This window comes from Schistocerca americana, chromosome 1 (assembly GCF_021461395.2).
Source record: "Schistocerca americana isolate TAMUIC-IGC-003095 chromosome 1, iqSchAmer2.1, whole genome shotgun sequence".
Lineage (NCBI taxonomy): Eukaryota > Metazoa > Arthropoda > Insecta > Orthoptera > Acrididae > Schistocerca > Schistocerca americana.
In genome coordinates this window covers 712,717,673-712,743,629 of record NC_060119.1, presented here as the reverse complement: position 1 = coordinate 712,743,629, position 25,957 = coordinate 712,717,673, and the positions used below count along the sequence as shown (strand labels likewise).

Below are 25,957 nucleotides of genomic sequence, written 5' to 3'. Positions count from 1 at the left end.
ATACATCGATACTCCACAAGCCACCTGACGGTGGCTGACGGAGGGTACCTAGAGTACCTCTACCGGTTCTCCCCTCTATTCCAGTCTCGTATTGTTCGTGGAAAGAAAGATTGTCGGTATGCCTCTGTGTGGGCTCTAATCTCTCTGATTTTATCCTCATGGCCTCTTCGCGAGATGTACGTAGGACGGAGCAATATACTGCTTAACTCCTCGGTGAAGGTACGTTCTCGAAACTTCAACAAAAGCCCGTACCGATCTACTGAGCGTCTCTCTTGCAGAGTCTTCCACTGGAGTTTATCTATCATCTCCGTAACCCTTTCGCGATTACCAAATGATCCTGTAACGAAGCGCGCTGCTTTCCGTTGGATCTTCTCTATCTCTTCTATCAACCCTATCTGGCACGGATCCCACACTGGTGAGCAATATTCAAGCAGTGCGCGAACATGTGTACTGTAACCTACTTCCTTTGTTTTCGGATTGCATTTCCTTAGGATTCTTCCAATGAATCTCAATGTGGCATCGGCTACCGACGATCAACTTTATATGATCATTCAAAAATGGTTCAAATGGCTCTGAGCACTACAGGACTTAACTTCTGAGGTCATCAATCCCCTAGAACTTAGAACTACTTAAACCTAACCAACCTAAGGATATCACAAACATCCATGCCCGAGGCAGGATTCGAACCTGCGACCGTAGCGGTAGTGCGGTTCCAGACTGTAGCGCCTAGAACCGCTCGGCCACCCCGGCCGGCATGATCATTCCATTTTAAATGACTCCTAATGCCTACTCCCAGATAATTTATGGAATTAACTGTTTCCAGTTGCTGACCTGTTGTATTGTAGCTAAATGATAAAGCATCTTTCTTTCTGTGTATTCGCAGCACATTACACTTGTCTACAGTGAGATTCAATTGCCATTCCCTGCACCATGCGCCAATTCGTTGCAGATCCTCCTGCATTTCAGTACAATTTTCCATTGTTACAACCTCTCGGTATACTATAGCATCATCCGCAAAAAGCCTCAGTGAACTTCCGATATTATCCACAAGGTCATTTATGTATATTGTGAATAGCAACGGTCCTACGACACTCCCCTGCGGCACTCCTGAACTCACTCTTACTTCGGAAGACTTCTCTCCATTGAGAATGACATACTGCAATCTGTTATCTAGGAACTCTTCAATCCAATCACACAATTGGTCTGATAGTCCATATGCTCTTACTTTGTTCATTAAACGACTGTTGGGAACTGTATCGAACGCCTTGCGGAAGTCAAGAAACACGGCATCTACCTGTGAATCCGTGTCTATGGCCCTCTGAGTCTCGTGGACGAATAGCGTGAGCTGGCTTTCACACGATCGTCTTTTTCGAAACCCACGCTGATTCCTACAGAGTAGATTTCTAGTCTCCAGAAAAGTCATTATACTCGAACATAATACGTGTTCCAAAATTCTACAACTGATCGACGTTAGCTATATAGGTCTACAGTTCTGCACATCTGTTCCACGTCCCTTCTTGAAAACGGGGATGACCTGTGCCCTTTTCCAGTCCTTTGGAACGCTACGCTCTTCTAGAGACCTACGGTACTTGGAATGATACAGTCGAAGAGGCACTTTGTGCTGCGTTCAAAAATTGAGAAGGAAGTGATTTTGTCTGGCCGAGGTGCACGCTGTTGAGTAGACACTGAAATGCGTAAGGAACTGTCCGAGACCAACTGAATTTATTTACTGCGATAACGATTAATTTTACATGGTGAGATTAGTTTTTGAATGTTTGGTTGGTATCCGATCTTGTGTTTGGCCACCTTGTCAAACTACGCTACTATGAACTGTATCGAAATTGGTTACTGCATCGGCTTTTACTTTATCTCAGTCAGTGCTGTTACGAATTCAAAGATTTGACTTCTCCTGAAATGTAAGAGTAATTTATCTAAGAATCCCGTATTTCAGACAATGTTACTTTGGTATGTAAGGTTGAATCTTGGAATTGTACCGTAAGTTGGAATGTCCCTACGGGGTTGTAAAGTTTTTCTTTTGTCTTGAAGGTCAAGCTTATGTCCCCGAATCAGCATGGTTTTAGAATGCACCGCTCGTGAGAAACTCAGCTTGCCCTTTTCTCACATGATATTCTGAGAACTATGGATCAAGCACAACAGGCAGATTTCCGGAAAGCATTTGATACATGGAATAAGTTCACAGATATGTGAGTGTCTCAAAGACTTTTTAAATAAACCCAATATGATGTCCTCGACGGCGGGTGTTCATCAGAGACAAGGTACCCTGAGGAGTGGCCCAGGGAGGTCTGAGAGAACCGCTGTTGTACTCTATATGTGCCTACATAAATGATTTGGCGGATATGGTGAGCAGCAATATACGGTTGTTCGCTAATTATGCCGTGGTGTACGGTAAGGTGTCAAAGTTGAGTGACTGTAGGAAGGTACAAGATGACTTAGACAAAATTTCCACCTGGTGTGATGAATGGCAGCTAGCCCTAAATGTAGAGAAATGTAAGCTAATGCGGATGAGTAGGAAGATCAAAGCTGTAATGTTCGGATACAGTATGACTACTGTCCTGCTTGACACAGTCAAATCGTTTAAATACCTGGGCGTAGCCTTGCAAAGCGATTTGAGGTGGACCGAGCGTGTGAGAACTATGGCAGGGAAGGTGAATGGTCGACTTCGATTTATTGGGAGAATTTTAGGAAAGAGTGGTTCACCGCATATAGGACGCTGGTGCGACCTATTCTTGAGTACCGCTCGAGTTTTCGGGATCTGTACCCTTTCGGATTGAAGGAAGACATTGAAGCAATTCAGAGATTTGTTAATGACAGGTTGGAACAACACGTAAGTATTACGGAGATGCTTCGGGAACTCAAATGGGAATCCCTGCAGGGAAGACGACATTCTTTTCGAGAAACACTATTGCGACAATTTAAAAAGCTGACATTTGAAGCTGATTGCCGAAAGATTCTACTGCAGCCAACATACATTGCGCGCAAGGACCAGGAAGATAAGGTACGAGAAATAAGGACGCATACGGAGGCATATAGACAGTCGTTTTTCCCTCGCTCCATTTGCGAGTTGAACAGGAAGGGAAATGACTAGTAGTGGTACAGGGTACCCTTCGCCATGCACCGTACGGTGGCTTGCGGAGTATCTACGTAGATGTAGAATATATTACTTGTCAAACTCACGTCTTATGAATTCATTTTATCGAAGACTGTATCACTCTTCGCCTTTAATCTACTTTAAAGTGCCACGCTGGCAGGTGGTCATTTTGTTGTCTTACGAAAGTTAACTACTCGATGGATAGGTACTCGAAATACACGGCTGGCACTGAGAACTGTAAGTGACAGAGAGTAGGATTTCACTGCATGGTAATCATGTTGCAAGTGCTGATAGAAGGTTAGCTGCACAGCTGATTGCTTCAACGAGACACCGTGCAGTGTCTCTTCACTTAGCCAATAGTGTTATATATGAGGGGAATCAGGATTGCAGTTGATTACTGATAATTAACTATTTTCTGCATTCTGAACTTGTGTACATTCGAAGGATCTACGGTCCCATTACATAACTGAACGCTATAAGCAGAAAGACAACTCATGTTCAAATCAATCTACTGCATTTCGAACCTATTCATTCGTGTGCTACTTACATGTATTAGACATATAGGCTCCATTTCTTTTTGTTCCGCTGTCTTTATGAAAGTGCCTATGTGAGTGTTTTCTACACTCCTGGAAATTGAAATAAGAACACCGTGAATTCATTGTCCCAGGAAGGGGAAACTTTATTGACGCATTCCTGAGGTCAGATACATCACATGATCACACTGACAGAACCACAGGCACATAGACACAGGCAACAGAGCATGCACAATGTCGGCACTAGTACAGTGTATATCCACCTTTCGCAGCAATGCAGGCTGCTATTCTCCCATGGAGACGATCGTAGAGATGCTGGATGTAGTCCTGTGGAACGGCTTGCCATGCCATTTCCACCTGGCGCCTCAGTTGGACCAGCGTTCGTGCTGGACGTGCAGACCGCGCGAGACGACGCTTCATCCAGTCCCAAACATGCTCAATGGGGGACAGATCCGGAGATCTTGCTGGCCAGGGTAGTTGACTTACACCTTCTAGAGCACGTTGGGTGGCACGGGATACATGCGGACGTGCATTGTCCTGTTGGAACAGCAAGTTCCCTTGCCGGTCTAGGAATGGTAGAACGATGGGTTCGATGACGGTTTGGATGTACCGTGCACTATTCAGTGTCCCCTCGACGATCACCAGTGGTGTACGGCCAGTGTAGGAGATCGCTCCCTACACCATGATGCCGGGTGTTGGCCCTGTGTGCCTCGGTCGTATGCAGTCCTGATTGTGGCGCTCACCTGCACGGCGCCAAACACGTATACGACCATCATTGGCACCAAGGCAGAAGCGACTCTCATCGCTGAAGACGACACGTCTCCATTCGTCCCTCCATTCACGCCTGTCGCGACACCACTGGAGGCGGGCTGCACGATGTTGGGGCGTGAGCGGAAGACGGCCTAACGGTGTGCGGGACCGTAGCCCAGCTTCATGGAGACGGTTGCGAATGGTCCTCGCCGATACCCCAGGAGCAACAGTGTCCCTAATTTGCTGGGAAGTGGCGGTGCGGTCCCCTACGGCACTGCGTAGGATCCTACGGTCTTGGCGTGCATCCGTGCGTCGCTGCGGTCCGGTCCCAGGTCGACGGGCACGTGCACCTTCCGCCGACCACTGGCGACAACATCGATGTACTGTGGAGACCTCACGCCCCACGTGTTGAGCAATTCGGCGGTACGTCCACCCGGCCTCCCGCATGCCCACTATAAGCCCTCGCTCAAAGTCCGTCAACTGCACATACGGTTCACGTCCACGCTGTCGCGGCATGCTACCAGTGTTAAAGACTGCGATGGAGCTCCGTATGCCACGGCAAACTGGCTGACACTGACGGCGGCGGTGCACAAATGCTGCGCAGCTAGCGCCATTCGACGGCCAACACCGCGGTTCCTGGTGTGTCCGCTGTGCCGTGCGTGTGATCATTGCTTGTACAGCCCTCTCGCAGTGTCCGGAGCAAGTGTGGTGGGTCTGACACACCGGTGTCAATGTGTTCTTTTTTCCATTTCCAGGAGTGTACTTACGAGCATTTTCAATTTACATATTTTTCGGTCAGATCGTATTACTAAGTTGTTCTCTTGGGCATTAAAAATAGACATCTTCATAGTATCAGGGTTTGTTTGTCATTACCTATTAGAATAATCTACTTTTCTTGATAGCCACACGCACCTTTCAGACTTAATCAGGAATACTGTTGCTTATTTGTCACAACCTATGAGAGTAGTCTGTTCTGCTTTGTACCCGTACATAGCTTTCGAACTTTACCAGTAATGCTGTTGCATTAATGAATGGACGTGTAATGAGGCTCGTTTTGTAGATGAAACCTGTGCAAGACAAACGTATTTTCCATGTGCACTCCCTGAAATTAAGATAGCAGAAGAGTGTGTGCCGAAGTAATACAAGCATATTTCTTATTTCAAAATGGTTCAAATGGCTGTGAGCACTATGAGACTTAACATCTGAGGCCATCAGTACCCTAGAACTTAGAACCACTTAAACCTAACTAACCTAAGGACATCACACACATCCATGCCCGAGTGCAGGATTCGAACCTGCGACCGTAGCAGTAGCGCAGTTCCGGACTGAAGCGCCCAGAACCGCTCGGCCACACCGGCCGTCATTTCTTATTTAAGCAAAACGGTTAAATGGGAAAACTTTTTACGGGGAAACCCACTATTGTGCGAATATACACAGTGTAATGGCTGTAAGTGCAGATATTTTTATATGTGGTACCATAATATGTACACACATCAGTTTGTTGCTTGTTTTTTCTCTGCACTGAACACTCTTCCCACAATCATGTCACATAATTTAATATCTGATTTTTTCTGCATTGTAATTGCACCACTACATCGACTACGCCTATCAGTATAGGCTAAATGTTTTGGGGCCACACATCCACACTTCAACACCTGACCTGCTGCCCAGGGGAAAACAAGCTTTAATGCTTGCTCTTGCCATATCTCCATGTAGATACTTACCAATCTAAACATGCTATGCATAACAGCTACAACTATTCGTCTGCAAATGAAGTAAATACTAATGTAATGTTATCCAGTACACTGTTCTCAGTCACCAATACAAATATCTGCACTTCTACCCATTATACTCTGTATAATGCCACGTGGTTGTATGTTCACACAAAGGACGCCTTTATGCGATGAGGCCAGCCGAAGTGGCCGTGCGGTTAAAGGCGCTGCAGTCTGGAACCGCAAGACCACTACGGTCGCAGGTTCGAATCCTGCCTCGGGCATGGATGTTTGTGATGTCCTTAGGTTAGTTAGGTTTAACTAGTTCTAAGTTCTAGGGGACTAATGACCACAGCAGTTGAGTCCCATAGTGCTCAGAGCCATTTATGCGATGAAAAGACGAACACAGATTATGGCAGAAAGATATTCTAGTGTTCAAAAAAATTAATTACAGTATAGACATCCCCATCTGGGCGATTACAGTTCTTCTCAAGTCCCACACAGAATCATCGGTCATGTAGTCGTAACACGGAGACTTTTTGAAGATATACGAGTGCAACACACTTGGCTAAGCCACGACGGCTGTCCAATGAAGTCCCATCACAAGGGAGTCAAATGAAATAAATTTATTAATTTCAGTCACAGATTTGAATTGACTGCAAAATTCCGAGTTCACAGATAGTAATCCCAATCTGATTTCCAATTAATTAGAAAGTCATTATACTAAATAATTCTCTGTATTAATACTAAGAGAAATTATCTCCAGCTAATGGACACCACTGGTGGCTTTCCTGCATGGAGGACAATCTGTAGGTCGGGTGAAATAATTTTCATTCACCATTTAATTAATTTAGAAAGTACACTATATTCCGAGAATCCGTAATGCTAGAGGTCATTAGGTTCGAATTTAATTTGGAACCACGACAACGCAGAAAAGCACTGATTCTTCCCATTTTCAGAGAAGTGGCGCCAAGAGAGGTCTCCCAACTTGTGCACTAAATGGATGTGCCGCCCCATTGGTCAGAGGCAGCGGCAACAGTTCAAATGGCTCTGAGCACTATGGGACTTAACTTCTGAGGTCATCAGTCCCCTAAAACTTAGAACTAATTAAACCTAACTAACCTACGGACATCACACACATCCATGCCCGAGGCAGGATTCGAACCTGCGACCGTAGCGGTCGCGCGGTGCCAGACCGTAGCGCCTAGAACCGCTCGGCCACCGAGGCCGGCGGCAACAGTTCCACATCCACCTCCCTGTCATGTTCGCTACGGAAATCCTTTTACATCCGTAGACGCACACTACCGTGGGACACCTGAGTTTCCAAAAGTGTGGCCACAACACTCTCTAGCACCTTCGGATGCACATCTTGGACGTCTTCACATTGTAGATAGTAGTAGTAGTACGGAAGTTACCACAATTTTGTTGCATAGTGGTTGTCTTACATTACGCTGGGAGCAGGCTTTTGTGAAGGCAGTCCAATCTTATAAGCATTTTTCGCGATAGGACACTAGTGGCATTTATGTTGGTTGCTGCTGTGCAATCACGATGTTAGAACCGTGCGCTTTCGGCATCACGATTCTACAGAGACCAGTGCGCTAAGCTCCATCGTAATGCCCCTATCTTTGTGATCATATTTCGGAACTCATGGCTAATATCTTCCATTTTCTTGACTCACCTCGTTTGAGTAATTCTCTCTCTCTCTCTCTCTCTCTCTCTCTCTCTCTCTAGGGACTGGACGTAGTCTTGTTTAGTTTTCATTGTGTGTTGTTGTATTTTCTATTTCAATATTTGCCCTACGACACGTGGCAGCTTGCCGAATCACTCAGAATTGTGAGTGGACTCAATGAAACACTGCGGCAGGACTAACTGACATTTACGGCTTATTTTTCCAAATATGTTCAGAGTTAATTTGAGTTGTCGACTATTACCGATTTGCAGCTTTCCCATTGTCTACTTTCTTTACCTACACGATTAATTTAGGAGACGGAGCTATTGCAGTAAGAGAAGATGTATGTCGCCACGCTCCACGGACAGACTTCGTAGCGGGAAATCCGGGTTCGAGTCCCGGTCCGGCACAGTTTTTCATTGTCATTCCATTCCACAGCTGATGTCAGTCATTATTCGCAGTTCCGAATTCATCTGATGTGTTATTTGGAATGCTCTAAATAAATCCGATTCAAAACGCATTTATAATACTGGTGCATGGCTCGAATGACGCCATAAAATGGCGCCACAAAACTACATTAAGAAACTAACTACCGTGGCAGTTGGTTATTAGCAAAGTGGCGGCAGCAATATGTGGCGGTTTCACAGATTCTTCAGATGACGGTGCGTATTTTCGTTTCTGAGTAATGCCGTGATGGCAACAATCATAGTCCATACTGAAGGGCAACAAATATATGTTTTTACTTTTTCTGAATGCTAAAAATGCTAAAAACAACATTAATGAAGTTCTGTTTGTTACTTAAACCTGTAAGATCATTTGAGACATCATATGGCCTCGTGAACCTACAACGTTGGAGAAAACGACCACAATATAAGTACATCCACGGGATGCTGATTTGAGAAAATTTTAATAGGAGCTCGGTTGTCTGACAGAAAGTAAAGATAAGTACATCTCAACTTCAAGTAAAAAAATAGCGGCACAAGTTCATATCACAGGAGATTTAGCTCATTCAGTGTTCTCAATATAAAATTCAATAGAAAATTAGACAATGACACAGGTACATAAAGAAAAAGTGGATATTTTTGTTCAAAAGTATGGTGAAAATTTGCAGTACCTCACATCATTCTTCAGCAGCGTCACAGTCAGTGTGGCTTGTTCTTGGTGGTGTTGTTGCGAACCAATACATGTCAAATGCCTGCTTAATTTTCATGACAGAAGAAGCAGCCCTAACAAAAATAAAGCTATTCCTAAATAGGATATGGATGAAGGTCATAGTGAAACGGAAGAAACTGCATGAAGCAGACGCTGTTACAAAAGTAATTTGTATTGGTAAACATCGATGGGGTAGCAGACCTTAAAGGACGGATCACCATATAGAGTGCCCAATATTCTCGTCTCCGAGGAAAATGCGGAGAGGTTTGAATTTAAGGCACAGTTCTGGACCAAGACACGTGATGCAATGGTTTCCACAATGGGCTCGAATTCGGGAGGCGACCGGTTGAAACCGCGTTCCACTATTGTGATACAGAACTATGAACTTACCGTGGCTTCTCTAAAACGATCAAGGCGAAAGCCGGGACGGTTCACCTTCGAAAAGTTTCTTGCCCTATCGGAGACAGAACTCTGTCTCTAATGACTTTGTCGTCGACGGGACGTTTAATATTACTTTCTAAATTCACAAGGAGTAAACACTCAGGCTCCTCTTAAATGACACAACGTCATCGTCTCTTCTCCCAACGCCGGCCAAATTTCGTGGTAGAAATTTTTTAAATATCTGAAACCCGAAACATCGACTCCATCTCGCTCGTCGAAATTTGAGAGTGATTTCATATTGTCACTTACACAGATCAACAGTACAGACAGTTTTGATGACAGAAAACGTGTGATAAATAAGTGTTAATAGCCATTTGTAAGTGCTGATAACCCATCTTCATCTCGCAGTATATCTGAAAAGGAGCAGTTTGTCGTAGAATAAGATTTTAAGTATTCAGTCACTTCCGTATACTTGACAATCAATCAAGTATCTTTTTACATTTCAAAACTAACTCCGACAGTCATCCGCGGTAATACACACATCAAAAAAAGGTTTTTCATCATCCCAGTTCCCAGTACTCCTGAAGACAGACGTAGACTGTGGATATTGTATCACAGACACAGTCCCTTTGACTGTTCAGAAATGTCACTAACCCCCCCCCCCCCCCCCCCCCCAGATGTAAACAACCGTGCATGAGCAGCGCCTATTAGACGGACGGGGTCCGACAGCCGATCAGTTCGTCATTCCACCAGGAGGGACGTACACGGGTCGTGTTGTCTGTAGTTCAACCACGTCTAGACGGTCAAGACCGAGGTTCTATCGCGTCCGCATTCTTAATTTCTGCCAGGAAGAGCTCTCAACAAGGGAAGTGTCCAAGCGTCTCGGAGTGAACCAAAGCGATGTTGTTCGGGCGTGGAGGAGATACAGAGAGACAGGAACTGTCGATGACATGCCTCGCTCAGGCCGTCCAAGGGCTACTACTGTAGTGGATGACGGATTATGGCTATCAGGAACCCTGATAGCAACGCCACCATCTTGAATAATGCTTTTCGTGCAGCCACAGGACGTCTTGTTACAATCCAAACTGTGCACAATAGGCTGCATGAAGCGCAGTTACACTCCCGCCGTCTATGGCAAGGTCCATCTTTGGAACCACGATACCATGCAGCGCGGTACAGATGGGCCCAGCAACATGCCGAATGGACCGCTCAGGATTGGCATCACGTTCTCTTCACCGATGAGTGTCGCATAAGCCTTCAACCAGACAATCGTCGGAGACGTGTTTGGAGGCAAGCCGGTCAGGCTGAACGCCTTAGACACTGTCCTGCGAGCGCAGCAAGGTAGAGGTTCCCTGCTGTTTTGGGGTGGCATTATGTGGGGCCGACGTACGCCGCTGGTGGTCATGGAAGGCGCCGTAATGGCTGCACGATACGTGAATGCCATCCTCCGATCGATAGTGCTAGAATATCAGTAGCATATTGGCGAGGCATTCGTCTTCATGAACGACAATTCGCGCCCCCGTCGTGCACATCTTGTGAATGAGTTCCTTTAGAATAACGACAGTGCTTGACTAGAGTGGCCAGCTTGTTCTCCAGACCTGAACCCTATCGAACATGCCTGGGATAGATTGAAAAGGGCTGTTTATGGACGGCGTGACCCACCAACCACTCTGACGGATCAACACCGAATCGCCGTTGAGGAGTGGGACAATTTGCACCCACAGTGTCTTGATGAACTTGTGGATAGTATGCCACAACGAATACAGCCATGCATCAATTCAAGAGGACGTGCTGCTGGGTATTAGTGGTACCGGTGTGTACAGCAATCTGGACCACCACCTCTGAAGGTCTCGCTGTATGGTGGTAAAAGATGTAATGTGTGGTTTTCATGAGCAATAAAAAGAGCTGAAATGATGTTGATGTTGATCTCTGTTCCAATTTTCTGTACAGATTCCGGAACTGTCGGAACCAAGGTGATGCAAAACTTTTTTCGATGTGTACAGATTTTCATCAAATTGATGAAAAGAAATGGTTTGTTTTCTTCCAGCAACGTGGGCGCAGAACGTAACTCTCTGTCCCGTCGTCATCGTAGCTACAAATTTGATCGGTAATATTAAAGAGAATATCAATGAGAAGTTTCAGCCTAAGACTACGTAAAACACGTATGGTAATTATAAGTCATCTGTGTCTTCTTTGCTTTGTGCACCTTTTACGAAGAAGTTCTGTTCAAATGTGCCACTGACGTACGTCAGACGCATCTGTTTTCCTGTTTGCCATCACTCGTTATTTAACCTAATGAACGTTTAATCTACCACAACATCCAAGTTCGTAGATACGGCGGCATGTGCAACAGTAATACAAATATGGTGGAGAAATTATTATTCAATTTCTCCTGTCGGTGAATGGGTGTGAGAAAAGAGACAAAATAAATCAAAGATAATATCAAACTGTATTCAGTCTTGTGAATTGTACTGGTCTAAAAGTAAGCTTTTTCTTTCCGGATCTGTCGTGGACGAAATTAACTGTTTATAGGATTCTAATTAGGGAAGCAGAGAGAGAGAGAGTAAGAGGTCAAAGAAATTATTTACTTGGCTTAATTAAATGAGGTGTGCTAACAAATATGAGTAAGAAAATGTCACGAATCGTATTATTTTGATTACAGTGAAAGCATTTATACATTATTATCTCTTTACGACTCAACCGCCATGCAACGCAAGAGACTGTGTTCGGAATATCTGTCTTTCCTCGCAATTCAGGGACATCCGTTGGATTGAATATTTTTTTAACTAAACATCATACAATTATAAATAAGTCAGCAGACTGAATCTCTCTGTGTGTACTATTTTCAACATGAGTCTTGCCCGGATAGCTCATCCGGTAAAAAAAAAAAAAAAAAAATGTATGTGAAATCTTATGGGACTTAACTGCTAAGGTCATCAGTCCAGTGTTATCAGTAGAGAAGAGCAAACAGAAGAAGGGGTCAGTCAGGACCGCTCAGTGACTTCGAACGTGGACTAGTCACTGGATGTCACGTAATTAACAAATCCATCAGGGATGGAGTCTAAACCAGCGCAAGTCTACTGTTGCTGATGTGATGGTGGAACGGAAACGCAAATCAAGAAGAACGGCTAAATCAAGACCAGAGAGGCGTGATGTACCGACGAACAGGGACCGTCGAATGTTGCAGAGGGTGACTAAAAAATAACATTAAATCACTCGTGACTTCCAAAGTGCTACCAGCAGTCTACATCTACATCTACCTGGTTACTCTGCAATTCACACTTAAGTGCCTGGCAGAGGGTTCATCGAACCATTTTCATACTACTCCTCTACCAGTCCACTCTCGAATGGCGCGTGGGAAAAAGGAACACCTAAATCTTTCCGTTAGAGCACTGGTTTCTCTTATTTTATTATGATGACCATTTCTCCCTACGTAGGTGGGTTTCAACAAAATATTTTCGCATTCGGAAGAGAAAGTTGGTGATTGAAATTTCGTAAATAGATCTCGCCGCAAAGAAATCCGCCTTTGTTTCACTGAATGTCACCCCAACTCGCGTATCATATCAGTGGCACTCTCACCCCTATTGCGCGGTAGCACGAAACGAGCTGCCCTTCTTTGCACTTTTCCGATGTCCTCTGTCAATCCTAACTTGTAAGGATCCCACACCGCGCAGCAATGTTCCAGCAGAGGACGGACAAGTGTAATGTACGCTGTCTCTTTAGTGGGTTTGTCGCATCTTCTAAGTGTTCTGCCAACAAAGCGCAGTCTTTGTTTCGCCTTCCCCACAATATTATCTACGTGGCCTTTCCAATTTAAGTTGCTCGTAATTGTAATTCCTAGTATTTAGTGGAATTGACAGCCCTTAGATTTGTGCGATTTATCGTATACCCAAAATTTATCGGATTTCTTTTAGTACCCATGTGGATGACCTCGCACTTTTCTTTGTTTAGTGCCAATTGCCAGTTTTCGCACCATACAGAAATTCTCTCTAGATCATTTTGCAATTGGAATTGATCGTCTGATGATTTTATTAGACGGTAAATTACAGCATCATCTGCAAACAATGTAAGGGGGCTGCTCAGACTATCACCTAGATCATTTATATTTATATAAATCAGGAACAGCAGAGGGCCTATGATACTACCTTGCGGAACGCCAGATATCACTTCTGTTCCACTCGATGATTTACCATCTCCCACTACGAACTGTCATCTCTCTGAGAGTAAATCACGAATCCAGTCACACAACTGAGACGATACTCCATATGCACACAATTTGATTAATAGTCGCTTATGAGGAACGTTATCAAAAGCGTTCCGGAAATCTAGGAATGTGGAATCGATCTGAGATCCCTTGTCGACAGCACTCATTACTTCATGGGAATAAAGAGCTAGCTGTGTTGCACAAGAACGATATTTTCTGAATCCGCGTAGGTTATGTATCAATAAGCCATTTTCTTCAAGGTGATTCATAATGTTCGAATACAGTATATGCTCCAAAATCCTACTGCAAATCGAGGTCAGTGATATGGGTCTGTAATTCAATGGGTTACTCCTATTTCCTTTCTTGAATATTGGTATGACCTGTGCTACTTTCCAGTCTTTAAGAACAGACCTTTAGTCAAGTGAGCGGTTGCGTATGATTGCTCAGAAAGGCGCTATTGTGTCTGCATACTCTGAAAGGAACCTGACTGGTATACCATCTGCACCGGAAGATTTGCCTTTCTTAAGTTGTTTCGCAACACGTAAGATATCTACTTTTATGTCACTCATGCTAACAGCTGTTCTGGTTTCGAATTCTGGAATATTTACTTCGTCTTCTTTCGTGAAGGAATTACGGAAAACTGTATTTAGTAACTCCACTTCAGAGGCGCCATGAACGGTAACATTTCCACCGCTATCGCGCTGTGACGGTATTGACTGTGCGTAGAGAGATAAAAGTAATGGGGTACAGTGGTGGAGCACTTCCACATAAGCCACACACTTCTGCAGTGAAGGCTAAGTGAGGCTTTAGGTGGCGTAAGGTGCGACGCTACCGGACGATGGACGACTGGACACGAATGATTTGGCCTGGTGAACGCTTTGGCAATCCGAGGGAAGGACTTGAGTTTTGAGAATGCTTAGAGAATGCTGCCTGTCGTCATGTGTAGTGCCAACAGTGAAGTAAGGAAGAGGTTGTCTTACGATACAGCTTTTTTTTCGCGGTTAGAATGTGGTTCCCTTATTGGGCATAAGAAAACAATAAATGGAGAACGATACGAACACATGTTACAGCACCTTGTACGGATCAGTTCGGAGACGATGATTGTATCAAGATACAATGCACCCTGTCATAAAGGAGCGTTTTTGAGGCAATGGTTTGTGAACAACAATCCTGAAATGTACGCTGTCCCGAGAACGTCGACTTCTTTACAGATTAGCTTCAAAGATCATTACCTTATCTGGTTTCGGATTTTGAGGAATAATGAGCTGCCATTGCTCCACTGACATTCAGACATCTCACTAAAAATGTCCGCAGCAGAGAGTTCAGGCCGTCATAAAACTAAATGGAGGATAGAACCGATAGTAATGTCCACCAACAAGTGTCTGGATGCATCTGATCACGTAGTTCATGTGTTTCTTGAGAGACATTAACCGTGTACTCAGTCTGAAGACTTTGACGTGTTACGCTCTCCATCCATCTTTTGTTTTGACATGTCCACTTTCTTTGGTCGTCGGTGTAGAAGACTGGCAATGAAAAGGTATTGGGACTCATCCCTTTCAGTTCGTAGTCGTATTCAAGGGAGCTTCTAACACGTTCGGTACCCCCGTCCCGGGCACTCTGCAGTGAACGTCGGTTGCGATTTAGCTGTTGGTTTATCTTTCTACCATTCTGTGGTGAAACTTCTGCAGGTAAGTGCATTTGTTTTCAGTTTATAGTTCTTTATCTATGAAATTATTTTCAGCGTAATTACACACAAAATTTATTTTTCTAAACATGTCTCAAAACAGGCTTGGACGTGAGAGGAAATTATTTCCTGTTGAAGGTAAATCTATAATAAGTATAATTTAAAATGTGTACCCATCGTGTTTTTTTTTGGCTTTTATTATCTTAGTCACTGCGAGCTTTCCATAAATATCTAATATTCCGTATCATAATTTCATTGCAGAATTTTCACTTCATTTTCAATAACAATTTTTTTTTCTCAGTGAAATATTCTGAGATTATCTGACGAGGAATGTACGCAATGTTCTCAGCATTCCTTGTTCTCCACTTCATCTCTGACAATTAACATTTTTTTCACTTGATTGCGAGGATGAAATTTGTTCCTGTGATTTACCTAGACCTTCTCATTCTACCAGCTCGACCGGAAATGAATGCAAAATATGAAATTTTGGCTACTTTTTGGTAGCTATTACACAGCGAGGTGAAAAGAAAATAAGAATTCTACTTTATTAATATGGAAGTATATTTTTAATTTGATAGTTATCCGTTGCTTTTTTCCAGACCAGGCGGCTAAAAAATTTAAAGGAGATAGAGTCGACACAGTAGACGACACACACAGAACTATCTCCCCTCCTTCAGTCGACGAGATGGAGACGAGATGGAGCACGGCTCCTCAATTGATTCTGATTCTGAATAGCAGGCAGAAGGAATGTTAGGACCAGGAGAGACGCCAGAGCATGACTGCGTAGAGACTTCTAAACCTGAGCCACACGAGTAAATTGTATAAGTCATACCCGTTCCAGCTGAGCGTTCGAAGTGGTAAAACCAACGATCAGAGAGGCAGTCGCTACCCTTACTGTGGTGCAAGCTCTCAAAATGGAGCCAGAGTCAGTTGACGCCATAGTTTCTTTTCTGCTGTTTTTTAGCAACTCTGAGAGCCCACGCCCCAGAATCATGCGATGAAAGGATACCGAAATTGGAGAACTAAAAGTATTTCTGGCCATCTTTTTTCATACGGGCTTCATTCGCCTCAGTAGAATTAGTGGCTATTAGAAAATTGACTATCGCTATGAGAGAGAATTTTTTCGGATCGCAATGTCACGTAACAGGTATTTTCTACTGCTCAGAGCTTTACACTTTTGTGATACCATCAATGACGTCGGCTCTGATAAAATACATAAAATTCGACCAATTTTACAATATTTGGATGACAGGGCGGAGGAAGTACTCGTACATTCCACGGGAAAGGACCTCTCTTCCTATGGAAGAGCTGATTACGATCAGGCAGTACATAAAAAATAAGAAACATAAATATGGTTTCAAATTACACGTCCTGATAGAACTTGGTTTTGATCAAGAGCTATTAATTTACGGGCCCCCGTTGACGACAAAGAAACAGGGAGGAAGAGACTCTCTGAAAAAGTGGTAGACAGTCTAACAGCAGGGAAAGGGAATAGTGGTCATAGCCCGTAAGCGGACAGATACTACAGTATTGTAGCTTTGGCACAGTCGCTCTTGCGTACCACAACCTACTTTACCGGTACACCCCAACCAAACAGGCACGGTAACCCCCAGAGAAGTGAGAAAAAGGAAGTTAAACAGAGGACAATCAATCTTAGTGTATACAAAGGAAGGAATCTGCATTGCAAAATGGCAAGATAAGGGAGATGTCCTGTGTATATCTTGGAATCCACGGGAGATTTAGTGGAGACATGGAACAAGAGGGCTGTAGACACGAGGAAACCGCAACTTATTGTTGTACACAGTAAGTATGTGAAAGGAGCAGACCGACAGGAACAATTGCTTTCATATCATCCGACGTGCCGAAAAACTCTCAGGTGGTACAAGACATTAGGATTACATATTTTTCAAGTAATGCTCATCAATTCGCAATTACTATTCAGGTTGAAACACTTAAACGTTTCAGTGCAAATATCTCTGGAACGATAATAGATATTCAAAAATTACTAACGTGGTAATGAATGTAAGGTAGGAGCTTACGAAAGTAAATACTATGAGACATTTTAAAAAGTAAGAAAATATTAAACTTCCTGGCAGGTTAAAACTGTGTGCCGGACCGTGCATGTGCCACAGTAACGACAGAAACACTCACAGCAGTGGGTCGATCAGTGTTGGAGCGTGCACAGAGTTGCCATGTAAATGGCGATCTCTTACAACATACGTTGTCGATTTCCTGCTGTGGGAAATGTGATTGCATGCCGGCGTACATTTTGTGCGTTTCTGACGAGATGTATGTTTGTTTTGCAGGTACAATTGTGCATCTGTGTAATCGTTTCACCATGTGCAAGAGTTAAATTTACTAGTATAACGTAATCATCAAAAAATGTTCAGTGACACGTCCTATACTTATAATGTACGATTATGTAAGTGATGTACAATTACGTACAACTAGAATTTACCCCTGTTAGATCCTTGGTCAGCCATTAATTCTGTTTACTCCGCCAGGTGATATTCGACGTTTCGTTATCAATATGTCCATTCTAGTACTGTAGTAAATTTCAATAAAGCACAAACGAGGAAACCCTTTCCCTATTTCTCATTGTGTGTGACTGTACATTTCTATTGTTTCCAGTAAATAACAATAAGTACTGCGTTAGCAGCATCGTGTTACGTCAATAACATCACGATTACGGGCAACGTGGGGTTCACGCTTGAAACTCGGGATGTGCAACAGCGGCGTGTTCCGTTTACTTCAAGCGTCAACTTCGCTTTGCGATTTCTTGGGATGTAATTGATGTGTTTTTATGACACCAACGCCACTCTTTTTGTGATTTTTCACGATATTGATTGTGTAAGAAACAATACAAGCTATCCATTTTAAAAACCGTAAGTTTCTGTTCAAAATAATGTTTGCTTACGTTTTGGAATGTCTCACAGTATTTACTTTCATGGGCTCCTGCCTTACATCTATACCCGCGAAAGCCGTGTTTCAATATCTGTTGTTGCTCCAGAAATTCCTGCGCTGAAGCATTTGAGTAGCCCACCCTGTGTGACAAGTAGGGAGGAAATGCCAAGCCAATGAATCTGTTGAATTTTTGCCTGTCTGTAATCGACAGATTGGTCGGAGGCACAAAACCTATAACAACTGCAAAACCTCTCAACAATGTTCAGCTTCCAGAGCCCTGTCCCAAAGACTCAAACGGGGAAACCATACGACGGCAGTGTAAACTCTGCTGGAACGAAGAAGTTAGGGTCTCCGCGTTATTTTATAGCCCACTTTATCCAAAAGAACCAAGACTGTTTCTTGTCCCAGGCTTCCGAACCTTTGATGATTATTGACCCACAACATTTGCATAACTTAATTGTAATAAAGTTTACACGAATAGAGATATTACACTTGCCCAAACATCCTACTTACTGTCACAAATATTTACACTATTTTGTATTCATTAATAATTTAATAAAAGAAAACCTAGTTTAGACACAGCAGTGGTATTAGATTAGACATAGCTTAGTTTTGTAAAAAAAATACCAATGTGTATTTTGTGTGTATCCTCACTTGTTGAATAAAAGTAGGTTGTTGTTGGTAATCCTAAACATGTTTCGAATAAAAAAAGTAATATATAAAATAAAACACATCCATTTGTATACTTATATAAAATACGGAGCTGAAATTCCTAAGGTTGCTGAGCCACTGTGGGCGTACGCGTAATAGCCGCACCACACTCCGTGTGTCGCAGAAATACAGCTCGCCCCCGCCACGCCTCGCGTGGCGAAAGGAAACCGGCACTAAACCTGTAATTACCTTTTCAGAAGAATTTTTTCCTTAGTTTACTGCATTAGTAAACTAAAAATTCCTACAAAGATAATTGGTGTTTGAGGTATTAAATGGTGCTGCCGATCGCTAGCTTTATAACCTACAGGTTGTATAATGGTGACGAGCACGAGCTCACAAAAATATGAGCTGGAGGCGCCGGGTATCGATCCCGGTACCTCTCACATGCTAAGCGAGCGCTCTACCATCTGAGCTACGCCCCCAGATACAACAGCATACGTCTTGGACTGCTATTCAAATTGCGTGCCGGACTTTCTCCGTTGCGTGTGGAGCCAGTGGGCCGTGTTGGGGAGGCGGAGTAACTGGAGAGGTTCCAAGGCAGAGCGCTGACCCGGATAGCAGGACGAGCCGTCCATTCTCATAGCCCAGCTGCAGCTTCGTCCATTTTGCACGGTATCAAAATTATCAGTCTTGGGCCTGACAAATTAAGGACTGTTTGTTTAATGTTAAAAATGCCCTTATGTCTCTGAGTGGTTCCCCATCAGGACCCTGGTCCTTCCAACTCGGAAATTATGTTCCATAAGCCAAAAGTGATTCTGGACATTTTACAAATTTCTTCATTTTTGTAACCAAATTTTCCGTATTTGCTTTACAATTATTGATCTATTTTAATTATGTCTTTGCACCTATAAGAAAGTGATAGTTCTTGTCGCCAAATGCGTTTCGTTTCATTTAACTACAACAGCAGTGGTGGTATTTCATGCTTGGTTTGTCTTTCGCATCAGGAAAGACTGTCTGCTTGCACGTTTTTGGGTTATGTTTTCGTTTGTCACTGTTAATTCTGACCTAATCCCACAATGCTTTGCTGAACTACACAATTATGTTGAACACAACACAATGAAGTACTGGTACTGTTTATTTGTATCATTTATTTGCATCCAAGTCAACAGTGGTAATACCACATCGCCTTGTGCTTAACGTCAAAAATGGATAGTTATGCAAAGCAGTATGAGATTAGATCAGACTCAACAGTGTTAAACGAAGAAATAACCCAAAGCGTACTAGTAGACGTTTCTTGACGCGAACGGAAAACTAGGTGTGAAATACTACCACTGACAATTTTATTTATTTAATCGTATGGTGATTTTATACAATATACAATTGATAAAAGACAAGTGATTTTATACAATATACATATAAGACAAGATTAAACCTTAAAGACGATGATATATTTCAATAAAATGAACGCGTTTGATGACGAAAACTTGCATTTCATTGCGGTCGCGAAGACGATATTGAAATACCCTCAATAATTTAAAAAAGAACCCATCTACGGCTGCAACAAGACATTTATTCCACTGAAAACATTTTTCAGCCACGAAAGAAAGAACAGCTGCAAATCAGATAGTGCCAAATTTAATGAATGCGATGAATGTTCCAACACTTCAACATCAAATTCCACAGTTTTTTCACTGGGAAAGCACGTTTGGGGTTTGCGCGCTGTCCTAGTGAAAGGTGTTTTTCTTTCTTTTTATTTCAATTTTACTACACATCCTTCATCACGTATTGTTTCATCCAGTTGATACAAAACACTAGCGTACTATTTTGCTCTTTGCAGTGTAATGGTCAAAACAAAACACCGCTTCTGAATCGTAAAAAAACACGACATAATAATCTTTCTGACATTTTAAATAGATCTCGCCTTTCGTGATGCAGGGACGCCGACTTCACCCTGATGTGAAGCCTAGCGTCAAATCATGTAAAATGTATCTTCCACAGAATCAAGTCGGCGCACAAAGGCGGATATATTATTTTTAGAACATCCGAAATGTTACTGAGAAACTTGTGACGGGCAGCTTTCAACAACTGACTCATCCATCACAAAGCTTTCCAATCGTCAATATTTCATGCACCATTTCATGTACACTTTCTTCTTATATACCTGTGGTGTCAGTCATTCCTTACGCCTTCGATCGTTGATCAGTATCTAACACATTGTAATGATTTTAACGGTGAGTAGCGTGGCACCCAAAATATTGCTGATATCAATGTAATTGTATGACCAAAACATAGGGACATTGAACTGCAATGAATTCTGATTTTAGCTTGATAAACAAATTCTTAATTGACAACCTCTAAATACTGAATGTACAGGATGAGGCATATAAATCTGTTTTTGGAAACATCTGGAAAACTACAAATCGAGTTACAAAAAGATCGTAATAAAAATGGTTCATCTCAAAGGTGAACATCAAATGACACGAACCTCGACACATCCGCCCCAACCCAAGGTGCAGAAGGGGAATCAGATTTGGAATCAAATTCAGGGCATCTGTAATCATAGTTCCAGTTTCAAAACGCTGTAGAAAGAGAACCATTGCTCAGAATGACTCCAAATTTGAACAACATATTACTGAAGCAAGGGTAAACGTCACTGACCAAAAAAAATTTTTACGCAAATTTCATCAACAGATGGCGTTGTAAGCCTAAGAATATGCACACAAACAGACGCTATGCACACGGCTGTTCCTCAGCTTGCGTCCGAAACGCCCGACATGACTGACTATGAAGGACTGCTTACCGCTCGTTAAGCTCTTTTACAAGAATGGTGACTGTGCGCCAGGAGGCCTGCCGAAGTTCCGCACAGTCAAACGTATGAAAAAAGGCATTAGTCCTATGTCTGCTAAGGGTTTGGAGAAACAATCAATCAATTCGAAAGCACAGCTTCTTTTGACATGCAGTGTCGCAGAGGAAGCGAAGCAGTTGATCCGACATCTGACGAAGATATGGCCGCACCATTGCAGGAGGTGTCGGGCGGTGGTGTGCAAACATTCTGTACACGGGGAGTTGCTCGAACGTTGGACACGCCTGCGAACAGGGTGCATAAAATCCTACGAAACATCCTCCACTCTTATAAAATTTTTTGTATAAAACCACCTACGTTCAAGAGTTGCTTCCTGCTGTTCTGCCAGCAAGACAAACGTTCCCTCTGGAATTCCTTGCTCTCATGGAAGTGGACAATGATTGGCCGTAGAACATTCCGCCGACAGACGAAACCCATTTCCATCTCCAAGGACATGTCAATACGCAGAATTGCAGAATGTGGTTAACGGAAAGTCCACCCGCACACCAACCTGCATCACATCATTCACCGAAGATGACTGCGTGGTAGGGGTTGACGGCGTCGTTCGTCGTAGGGCTGTATTTTTTGGAGGAGATGAGTCCTGCGGGTCCTGTTACCTATTCGCTACGAGAGTGTTCCGCGCGCCAACGTCATTCCAACTTCTCAACAACGTGGATATGTGGGTAGGATCATTTTTATGCAAGATGGCACTCCTCCGCAGATTGCACAGCCAGTGAAGCGGCTGCTGCTGAGGCATTTTGGAAATCTAGACTGAAATTTTCACTCTGCAGCGGCGTGTGCACTGATATGAAGCTTCCTGGCAGGTTAAAACTGTGTGCCAAACCGAGACTCTTACTTGAGACCTTTGACTTTCGCGGGCAAGAGCTCTACCGGTAGAGCCGTTATTTCCCCACAGCCTGGCCATCCTGATCACCTGGTCTTTTCCGTGTGACTTCTGGCAGCGGAGTATCTGAAAGATAATGTGTTGGGTGCTCCAATTACGAATGTGCCGTAAGTGAATTGAAGGCACGGATTGCGCGACGCATTCTGAACGTGACCCCCGAGACACTCCGATCTGTTGTGGAACATGCTGTTTCTCGATTTCAACATGTGGCAGAATACGGTGGACAGCATATTGAACATGTCTTGCACCAATGCCGCGAAAAGTAGAAACCGATGTTGTGCTGTCACCGCCAGACACCACACTTGCTAGGTGGTAGCCTTTAAATCGGCCGCGGTCCATTAGTATACGTCGGACCCGCGTGTCGCCACTGTCAGTGATTGCAGACCGAGCGCCACACGGCAGGTCTAGAGAGACGTCCTGGCACTCTCCCCAGTTGTACAGACGACTTTGCCAGAAGGGGATCACTGACAAATACGCTCTCATTTGCCGAGACGATAGTTAGCATAGCCTTCAGCTACGTCAATTGCTACGACCTAGCAAGGCGCCATTTATCTTTTGCTGGTTATCTTATAAAGCCTGTACCGTCAAGAGAGATGTTCTACAATTATGGATTAAAGTTAAGTATTCCAAGAACTACGTTCTTTATTTATTATACTCAACTCCTCTAATAGTTCCAGACCTCACGCCAGTCTGCGTGAGCGTAAACGCGTGCATTTCGGCCTCCTCTAACTACACGGTGTTGGCTCTTCTGCCAACACTACAGATGTCATTTGGCTTTTATGCCGTTTTCGGCACCAGAACAACTCAAAATAGGTGTCATTTTGCATTTTGTGAGGGTTTTGGACCCAGGACAATTAAAAACTGATTTCTCCCATCCGCTCTGGTACTAAATTGCTGTGGTCGATGGGCTTACCTAACTAACAGTGCCACAACTGTTAACTGCCGAACTTGTGCATTGAGGCACATTGAACAGTACGGATGGTAGAATGTGCATTCGTCGTAAGTCGTCATAAGACGCTTAGGGCGTCACCTATTGGTAAAATTTCTGTAAAATCTTTTTTGGTTTCATGACGTTTCCTCCTGCGTCAAAAACATGCTGTTCAAATTTGACGTCAACTGAGCAGTGGGTCTCTTTCTAGAGCGTTTTGATCCTCGAACTTTAGTTGTGGACACCTTATAAGTATACGTAATCAAGTATTTTTGCTATAGAACTGGTTTGTCATTATGATTTTTGAATAACTGCCTTTCTCACCTCCTGAACTTCATCTGATGTGTATTTTTTGAGATGTTATCATTTTTCAGCGGTTTTTGACCCATTCTGATTTTTGTCTATTACAGTGCCATCTATCACATAAAGCAAAAAAAAGTTAAATTCTCAAGTTACGTATTTTTCCCCGGAGAAACCGAATGCACAATATAATATGAGGGTTCCTACTTAAGATTTCGAAGTTGAGGCCGCTCCCGTCCGCGGGGAGTGGTGCAGGCGGGATCGAATAACAATCTTTTTTAATCCGGTTTGTAGTTTTTAAATATTTCCAAAAACAGCTTTAAATGCCTCGCCATGTATACAACAATGACGAGAGGGAGTCTTGTGTCTTGTTAGTAGTTTGGTACGGAGTTTTTATGAATGACTTTAATAAGATGTAATACCTTTCAACTTATATAACTATTAATTTTCAACAAGGTGGCTTTGGCAGGTTCATTTTATGAAGGATGACGCATTGTGCTCAAGGATATCTCTGCTAAGTGATAGTTCGCGGTTACAGCCTGCTGTATAACGGCAGCCTAGAAGATGTGCAGAGTTCCCACAAAACTCTCGTCTAAAAATTCTCCGATTTTCTAAGGATCTTCCATTTACTATAGCTGGGAGGGATTATTTAAACAAGTCCTAGCTAGGACACAATCTCTCGTTTTTGACAGTTTTCCGAAGCAGCCAACACGAAACGTCCGCGTCGGGTAGTTAGTGCTTAGCAGGAAGTCGGTTATAGTGGACACTATGTTGTCGGAAGACTTGCGCTGAGGATTCACGCACTCAGAGGACTGGTTAGAGCATCTAAGATTGCCGCGCGGGATTAGCCGAGCGGTCTCAGGCGCTGCAGTCATGAATTGTGCGGCTGGTCCCAGTGGAGGTTCAAGTCCTCCCTCGGGCATGAGTGTGTGTGTTTGTCCTTAGGATAATTTAGGTTAAATAGTGTGTAAGCTTAGGGACTGATGACCTAAGCAGTTAAGTCCCATTAAGATTTCACACACATTACATTACATCTAAGATTGATCGTAACATTTATGATTCTCGAAGTGTGAATTATCTTCCTGATTAACGCGATCGTAAGATGAAACGCCGTACTGCAGTCTGTAGCCTAAAGTGCAGATTTTACCGCCCACCGGCTAGGTGACAAGCTGCCTTGTTCCACTGTCACCTTCATTACCTGCAGTCCTTTATACCACTCTTCTCAACCCTATAGTGTCTCCATTAATCTGTGAACTCTTTTTTCGGTTGATGCCGTCCTTAACAACTGAATCATGATATGGCTACTAGTTCACGTTCTTCACACCCCGGAATTCTAGTGGAAAATGTATGTTTGCTCATGTAAATGTATATTTTCTGAAGCACAAAAAATTCAAAGTATGGAGTCAAGTTTGGCTTTTCTTAGTGTTTCGTTTGTGGCATCACCTTTCCTGTTCACCTACACCCCCATGATATACCTTGATTAACAAATGGGACAGTTCACTGCTCGAATCGTGCTTGTCGGTGAGGGTCGAATACGAGACACTGTCAGGCAGCTTCGTTGTAACGTCAGTAGTGTTGCTGCACGTCGATGGTCTTAAAGAGAGGCACGCCACGTTTAATTGTAGCCATTGCTTACCTACCAGTAGAAAATCAGTTTAATACATCGGACGAATGTGGATGCAAATGGGCTAATTGTGTTTGTCGTGTTTAGCTGAATTATGGGACTTCACGTTTGGCGCAGATCAACCTACTCTTCGGGTGATATGTCACATACATCATCTTCAAAATAAATCATCAAGTAGGTAAAATAAGTAAAAAGAGATATGGAAACTGCATCTACTGTAAGGATGGAAGTCCCAACGCAACGGCGCTATGATCTGTACCGCTGCTGTACCCCAACCTTTTCTGATCCTCTAGTGCTTTTCTTCAGTATAGTTATGGAAATTACGGTCGTCTTGCATCGTATGCAGCGTCATCCAAAACAAAGGGGCAGCGTCAAGCTCACAAATTTGGGGTGTAAATATATCGACGCACTGTAACGATGGTCAAATATCGCCTTCAGGAGGTACACGTTTCAAAATACAGCCAGTGGAAGAAACTTATACTTTCAGATTCGCGCTATCCGAGTGAAAAGAGGTAGAGGAGTACATATCCTCACGAACAGACCACGTTGCGAGGTCCTGTATTAAAGTCTGGACACTTTTTCAGTAATGAGAACTCTGTTGTGATACACA

General features: G+C 43.4%; 1 non-coding gene across 1 annotated transcript; it reads right to left on the bottom strand.

Annotated features, from left to right (window-relative positions):
- Positions 1-19,158: 19,158 nt before the first annotated feature.
- Trnaa-agc lies at positions 19,159-19,231 on the bottom strand. The gene has a single exon. It is a non-coding gene; the product is annotated as a tRNA-Ala (tRNA).
- Positions 19,232-25,957: the final 6,726 nt, after the last annotated feature.